Below are 7,492 nucleotides of genomic sequence, written 5' to 3' on the forward strand. Positions count from 1 at the left end.
TGGTAATTAAGAAGTAGGAAAGATCCTGAGCAGCAGCAGTTGCCTTGGAAAATATACTTGAGTACGAGAAATAAATATTTGAGGTTAAGGACTATGACTGAGTGTTAGGCAAGAACTGCTGAGCCAGCACCCTGATCTCAGCTCCATTAAACAATGCAGAATGGAGCTAGTTAAACAGAGCTTTGCTTAATTTGTGGATGGAGGAGAGCTGGAAGACTAATTAAGCCAAAGGGCTGAGGCTAGAAATAGGCACAGGAAGGAAGTGTGTGTGTGTGTGTGGGGGGGGGGGAACAGACTGCAGGGGGAAGAGAGAGATTGCCCTTCCCTGCTTGCTGCAGGAGCTGCAGGCTCCCTAAGACTGCTGGAGCAGAGCCATATATAGTGTGAAGGAGGTGAGTATCCACACTGCAAATAAATTACACAAGGTGTTTGACCAGCGCAAGATTCTCTGAGCAGTTTGTCAACCAGAGCACTGGGTGGGATGAGAGAAGCCCTCAAATCTGACCACTAATTTGGCTAACTGCAACCATCGAATTGCAGGTACACTTTGGATTAATGAGCTTGTGTTCCCCAATGTCTCTGTCCCAGTCACACAAAATCCTTCAAAGTCCCAGTAAAGACACTTAACATATGCTAATAAATCAGGAAAACATTTATGACTCTTGAAATCAAGATTCAGTTCTAAAATCTGGCTCATCCATCAGTTGCAATGAGACTGTAAGGTTCTAGAGAGAGGATCACCCCCAGCTAGTATTTCAGGCTCAGCTTGGGAAGTTGGAAATGGAATCTCCGAATCAGTGAGGCAAAGACGAAAAGGTTCATGCTGGCCCCAGACTCCCCTGAAAAATACATCATCCGAGAAAAAACACAAAGCTGAAGAGTTCACATGTGACGCATCTGTAAAGAAATAATGACATACACTGATGTGCGTGCACTCTCCACGCACCGGGTTTATTTAATAAAGCGCTCAATGTTCAAGCCTGCTGCCTTCAGACTCCCATCTATTCGGAGGCTGTTGTAACTCAGAGCAGTGCAGCTGGCAAGCGTCTTCCCTCCAGCTGTGTCTACTGTAATCTTCCTCTGATGCTGTGCTACAATAACACTCCCTCCTTGGGCTACAACCATTACAGACTTCACCAACGCCGCAGGTGCCTAACAATAAATGGAGGAACTGTTTGGGTTGTTTTTTTTAAATGATAATAAAGAATTCATAGATAAGCTACTAGTAACCTTGTGAAAAGGAAAATGAAAGAAAAATATTTCCCTCTGGGAAACAAACAGCAAAAAACTGCAGCGAGAACAACTCAACTGGAGAGAATAGTTCAAGCTGTTACTGACCACTACTCCTCAGCATCAACTAGAGGAGGTACAGGTCACTTGTGGGTGCTGTGGCTTAACAGCCCAGAATTTTAGATATGGAGCATTGTGAACAGAGTAATGTGCTGACAGCAGGCGCCCAAGAGTTGGTATCAGAGATCAAGAATAACAGGTAAGTAATAGACAGAAACGATTATTCTTGTTTTAGTCCCAAATTTAGGCTTGCACAGAGCTAAGATAAAATGGCATCAATACACGTTATGGATAGTTGTATCTATGGAAAGGGGAATAAAGGCTTCTTTCTCCACAAACTTTCCATCTGCATCCAGGAAACTGGGTTGAAGACAGAAGGATTCGGATTCTCCCAGTGTCGCTGATCAAACGTCACAGAATTCATATTCAAGATCACCACAGTAATTTAAAAAGCAGAAGGGAAGATCTATCTGAAATCAGCACTTAGTACAGAGTCAGAGCTCTCCTACAAAGGAAGAGCTAGGATGAAGAATTCACCCTTTTGTAATGGTCAGTCTCTGAAATACTATGCTGTCCTGCAGGAATAGAATAGGACATGAAAAATATCTCTTCTCAATCCTAGTACTGCTGCTGCAAGGTATCAGGGTTTTGACTGGGAATTCATATCTGAAGTCTGTCTGGGTATGCCCCAAGACATACTGTAGTGTAGACCACATCTGAATTGAGTATCTCATGGACCACCTCTTCTCCCATTAGTAGTCACCTGACCACCTATAGTAACTAAAGTGATTGCTTACGTAGAAGTGGAATACTCGAAACAATGCAGATTAGCTATCTTCATACAGTTAGCAGCTGGAAACGGGGCCAGCCAGCAATACGCAATGAACTGTCTCTCTGCTGACCAGCAGCAGCTGCTCCACAGACGGGAGTCTGCAAACCTCTGAGCTAACAGGATAATTGAATTAGATGCATCAGTCTCTGTAGCAGTAGAATTTTTCATAATGTGCATTAAAAGGCTCAAATTCCTGGGACGGCCGAGTTAAAAACAATTTTTGGTGCCAAACACAGTTATGAGATTCAAACAGGTTTTGACAGGAAATTTTCTGCGGTTGAGTATTTGTTAGAAGTGATATTAAAAGGTACTAAGGATCTGCAGAGAATCATCTGTCTATCTGAACTGCAGCGGAGGCAGAAATAACACAAATGAGCTCTTCGTTGGGTAGATCCTACCTGGCACCAGCATCTCATGGGACTGACCTGCCTCCAGAATTCCAAGATCAATCTGAAGAGCTTCATTCTTGATCTATGAACCTGCCTGGAAATTTTGTATGTGAGCGGGAGGGAACATCACCGAATTTCAGATTTTTTCTTGCTGCTCTCACGTGATCTTGAAACAAGAATAAAGATTTTTAAAAAGCCAAACTCTACCCACTATTTACTTTGGGAATTAGGTAACCATGAAACTGGACGTTGCCATGGCGCCCTGTTGGTGTGATGTTGGCAGGTAGAATTATAGTATAAAACAACCTGGGAAATCCCATGCTAACTGCCACTTTTGCACTAACCTAACTGCCAAATGTTAAATGGCCCAGCCTTCAGCTCTCATGAGAAATACACTTTAAATTCAGTCTCTCAAGCAATTAATAATTAGCCCAGAGATAGATGTATGTTCTACGCTGGTATTAGACAGATTATTCCTGGTTTATCTTTCCTGTTCCTCCTCCTTTTACGTAGTAGAAGAAGCCAAAATTTCAGCACAAACATCATTTCATGCATAGACTTCTTTTGGCAAAAGATAACACACAGAGAATAACTGGGATATGTTCTTCCTCCTTCCAGAAAAATTCTACACTGAGATTGACCGTGACACTGGCCAGTCTTTCCCACGCTGCCTGGAGGTCCTTCATATTACCTGTCTTGCACTTCATGATGTTTCAGCAGAAAGAGCAGTGCCCAGTGGAGAATGGTTTCAGGGCCAGCCAAGAATAAAAAAAAGCTATCAAAACATAAATCAGGTTCTCTTCAAAGAATGTGCTGTCAGCTCCATCCTGCATTGGTTGATAGAGAACATGCCAGCCACATGCATCTGTGCAAAAGGTTTGCAAAGATCAAAGCCATGGGGACTACTGTGTGGAAGCTATTAACTTCAATACACCAGAGCTTGGAACCTCCCACATCAAGAATCGCTGAGAGAGCTGCAAGTTACTAGGGAGAGCAGAAATGGTTAGATAGCCCTCAGCCCTCTCCCTGCTCACCCATAGAAGTCCAACTAATCTACATGCAGGAAGAGGAGGTCAGACTTGCACCCAGAAATCAACTAATGGCTTTCCTACAAATAATAAATAATTATAATACCACCACCATTCTTATATAGCATTTTTCATCAGTAGATCTAGTGAAAGTGCTTTACAAAGGAGGGTCAGTATCATTAGCCTCATTTTACACATGGGGAAACTGAGGCACAGAAAGGGGACGTGTCTCCACTCCCCTTGAATCTCTAAATATTTCCTTTCTTTTTTGGTTCTCAATAAGATTTCACAATCCAGATCAGGCTGTTAGTCCACCAAGCCCAGTATCCTGCCTCTGGCAGTTTCCAATAGCCAATGCTTCACAAAAGGGCAAAAAAATTCCCGACAGAGTTGGAAGAAGAATATCTTTCAAGATGATTGGCTGACCCCATGGAGCATGAAACCCAGTGGTCACCATTTAACTGGCTAAATATTATTGGGCACAAATTATCCCTCTTTTATTTTCAATCCTCCCACAACACACTCAATCTTGCCCTTAATTTTCACCCCAGAAAAGTTACAGGCGGCAGGTCCAGCACAGCCAGCCTTGTCAATGTCGTTAGCAGTTCCAGTCCTGGCAGTCTCTAGGGTGAAAGCTCTCCTATTTACCAGAGTGAGATCATCTATTTCATTCAGCAGTCCATGTCAATCGAGCAGCTCCTCTAGGTCATCGCTCTCCAAGTGGCAGCTGATCTGTTCCCTCACAAATCGCTTGACCGCCTCCCAGTTACAGGAAATCCTCTGATGTTGCCCTGGGCCGATTTCCATGAGGAATGCAAAGGCATTGCACAGCTCCAAAAAAATCCAGAGAAGTTTAAAAGCTATTATTGGCAGAATTACCATGGTATCTTATTGCAATAGGAAGTAGGCAGCTGCATAACAGATATTTATTGGGTAAAAGCATAACCTCACATTGCCGTCCCCAAACAAGTTTATTTGGTATGACATTCCCTCACTACTCACACTAATTCCTGAATGGCAAATTGATACTCAAAGGCTTCTACCAGGTGGGCTATCTCTTATAGCACTCCAGTGCAGGGCTAGAATATTCCACACCACGGCCAGGCTGTGCACCACTTTGGAAGCGCTGCTTTCAGATAATTGAAAAGCCGACGAATAACCTGCCAGGGCCTGAATGCAAGATCATCTCAGTCACAAACGGTACCAAGGCTAACCCCCAATACTTCAGAAAAGAGTCACTGTGTCTCAGGATGGAAGTGCAGACCAACTGAACATGAGTCTCACTATTTCCAGCAGTGACATAAGACAAAGCAAGAAGATGCTGGAGCTCAGATGTGGAGTGCACATTCACATGCAACGTAATGAACAAGTTATAACAAAAGTATAATACTATGTACATCATGTAGGATGCAGCTGTAATGGACTCTAAAATGAAGGGTAGTTCAGTCATATGGTTTGAGCATAGGCCTGCTAAACCCAGGGTTGAGAGTTCAATCCTTGAGGGGGCCATTTAGGGATCTGGGACAAAAATCTGTCTGGGGATTCGTCCTGCTTTGAGAAGGGGGTTGGACTAGATGACCTCCTGAGGTCCCTTCCAACCCTGGTATTCTATGATTCTATGATATTATTTGAAAGCACCAGGATCTCAACAAGGAAGCTGTTCTTCAAAGACAAAGGCTTGAATTAAAACGTAACAACTCTTTGGCAAACCTTGGGATTCTACCACATCAGCTGCTCTACATACCATGATGCAAAAACTAAAATCACAATTCATAAAAATCTTGTGTGACCAGGGGAATCAATGACCACAAACAGGAGAGAAAGCTGGGTTGTTAAAGAAATTGTCTGGATATTTGAAAGTATAGAACAACAAGGGAGACTTTACCCTGAAGGAGAAAAAACCAATACAGAATCCTGTTTCATCTCCTGCTTGCACTCAGAGCCTCCCATCCATTTCTGTAGACTCTTCCAACAGGTCTAGAAACCATCGGTTAAAGCAATTTCCAAAGACAATGGCACAATCACATTTGAGGTAGCTTTATTTATCATTAAATGGAGATCAACAAGCTGTGGTTACCAAAAAGCCTGGATCTCCTTATTTATAATGATCAATACATTTCCTGCCCCACCAACTTGTAAAGAATCACAAAAGCAGGAAATCCAGAAATAAAAGTGCCAATTCATCCACACCTTATCTTTATTAAACCATATAAAATATGAACCCCTGCAGAGTGACCTTTGCTGTGGGACAAGAGACGATAGTGCCAGATATCTTCCCGGTGCTTGTAGATTACACTCATACCCTTTAACCTTATTCTGATTCAGTGTTTAAAAAAATGCCAAAGCAACATTGTGTCATTAGAAGTCGGTAACTTCAGAGCCAAGGTCTCACCAGATGGGATGGCCCTTTAAGGGAATTCGATTTTGTCATAAACATATAGCTAAGGGTAGCATAAAATCCCTCCTTTACCTGTAAGGGATTAATCAGTTCCATTAACCTAGTTGGCACCTGACCAGAAGGACCAATGGGAAAAGAAGATAGTTTCAAATCTGGTGGGGGGAAAGGGAGGGAAGGAAGGTTTTGTTTGTGCTTCTTTCGTGTGTTCCCTCGAGACAAAGAGAGAGACCAAGCAAGTAATCCAGCTCCTACTGAAACGATACATCTAAAATTACAAAAATTGTAAGTAATAGCAAGGAAATGTGTTAGATTATCTTTTGTTTTAGCTTGTGAATTTTCCCTATGCTAAGAAGGAGGTTTAGTCCTGTTCTGTAACTTTGAAATTGAGCCTTGAGGGGGATCCTCTGTGTTTTAAATCCTGTGTTATGCAGGGGGTCAGGCTAGATGATCATAATGGTTTCTTCTGGCCTTAAAATACATGAACAGAGACATGTAAAACAAGTATCACTAGATTTATAAAGGATTTAAAATGTCAGAGCAGGAGGTGGCCTGAAGATTTTCTTATTTTGTATCAGCAAAAGGAAAGTTTACCAGCCACAAATGTGTTTCCATTTTTTTTATCCCTTTGCAATAAACAGAAATGAATCCCAGAAAAAACACTTCTATGAATATTCAAGGCAGCCACCAGACCCTATAATAGGGCTGACCATGGCCTAGAACATTGAGACCATACCCATTGGAATTGTTTGGCGTGCTAGAGATAGGATAGGGCCCTCATAGACCACTAGTCTCCCTCCTGCTAGGTCTACATAAGGATTGTGTGAGTATGCCTAGGACATGACGCTGGACATAAAATTAATATTGCATTACTGTTACACTCTTGTTTGGATCAGAACTTGTGTGTGTTTACTAACCTTGTTAATAAAACAATTGAAAGCTTAGAATATTTTTCTTAAGTGTGACTGTTGTAACCATGCATTTCAGGGTTTCCAATTTAACTGTAATTCTAATAACTCTGGATCTGGCCTAGGAACTGAAACCGGTCAAACCTCAGAATGTTAATTGGGGATTGTTAAATTATTAATACACAATAAATGGATCAGGCAACAATTTCAATATACTGTAATATAATAGATAACATTTACCTTAGACTGTGGACATTTCCCTCTCTCCGAGGCTCATGCCATGTTTTTGCCAGACAGCTCTGACGCAGCTTCTCAAATCCAGGTGTGCGGTGCATCTTTTCAGCGAATAATAAAACAAAGACAACACACACTGCTTGTTCTTCCATCTGTTTAGACTATGCTACCAATTTTCATTAAAAATTGCATAGCACTTGGATGGGCGCAAAGGACAAAAATAGTCCCCCTATATTATGATTTGAAAAATTCTTGTTTAGTCGATTTCCCATAGATTTCTTCTGCACTTCCTACACAATTGTGTGCCTCTCTCTCACACACTTTACTCCCCACTCCTCTTTCCAACCATGATCCCTTGTCTTGTTTCCTCTCAAGTTAACAGTACAAAGCTCGCCAACATGTTGCAGGGACACAGT

The 7,492-nt window shown here is 42.0% G+C and overlaps 1 protein-coding gene across 1 annotated transcript in view; it reads right to left on the bottom strand.

Moving 5' to 3' along the window:
• CAPN10 (calpain 10) overlaps nucleotides 1-7,428 on the bottom strand; it is a 34,532-nt gene extending 27,104 nt beyond the window's left edge. The window contains exon 1 of the mRNA XM_030574205.1: nucleotides 7,083-7,428. The gene's annotated coding sequence lies outside the window, so the exon portion shown is untranslated. The remainder of the gene's footprint in view (nucleotides 1-7,082) is intronic.
• Nucleotides 7,429-7,492: the final 64 nt, after the last annotated feature.

This window comes from Gopherus evgoodei, chromosome 9 (assembly GCF_007399415.2).
Source record: "Gopherus evgoodei ecotype Sinaloan lineage chromosome 9, rGopEvg1_v1.p, whole genome shotgun sequence".
In the NCBI taxonomy this organism is placed as follows: domain Eukaryota; kingdom Metazoa; phylum Chordata; order Testudines; family Testudinidae; genus Gopherus; species Gopherus evgoodei.